Below are 749 nucleotides of genomic sequence, written 5' to 3'. Positions count from 1 at the left end.
ATTGTAAAATTCAAATATTTAAATACATATTGCTTTGATTGTCTGAGCGTAGCGAGTCGGTGCGCAGCGCCAACCCCACAGGATCGATTTTTTCCGTTCGATTTCTGAGCCACATTTTGGCCCATCTTTTGTGCTGTGAGGTGCTCTTGTGATTGTTGCAAGCTGAAATTGTAACTTGGATTTCCCAAGTTATCCATAAATAAAATTTCACAAATCTCAAATGTCAGACCCCAGCCTGTAACCTTACTGAGGTGTCGTTAAATTGTACTAGTAGCTCTTCTGATAGGTGCACAATTCTCCTGATTATACAATTACTACCTCTGTTCCATATTAGTGCCGACATTTGACTTTACGGTGACCCCAAAAACTAAAATTTTGGTCAAAATTGACGAAACAAAGCCCTAATGATGTATCAAGGAATTCTGAACAAAGTATCTATTGGACGAAATAAGAATGAAATGCCACCGCTTCGACCTACTTCGTATTCGCAAGTAATCTCCGCTTCGTTTCATCCACTTTCGAAGTCTGTAGTATATATGCAATTGCTACCATACAGGAGCGAAGTCGGACGACGACCGACGCACCTGCCAGATTTGGTTGGCGTCTCAACTATACTCCACATTTGAGAGTCGTAGTCACTAATTGCTAATAGTTTATCGCATCCCGCAGCGTTTCCTCTAGGAAGCGCATATCCACAGCTCTATCGAAGCAGCTACGCGGCGGTGAGCCGCGGTCGGTCATCCCAAGTG

Source organism: Aphanomyces invadans, assembly GCF_000520115.1.
Source record: "Aphanomyces invadans strain NJM9701 unplaced genomic scaffold supercont1.113, whole genome shotgun sequence".
In the NCBI taxonomy this organism is placed as follows: Eukaryota; Oomycota; class Saprolegniomycetes; order Saprolegniales; family Verrucalvaceae; genus Aphanomyces; species Aphanomyces invadans.
The sequence above is the reverse complement of the archived record's forward strand: the minus strand, read 5'-3'. Positions refer to the sequence as shown.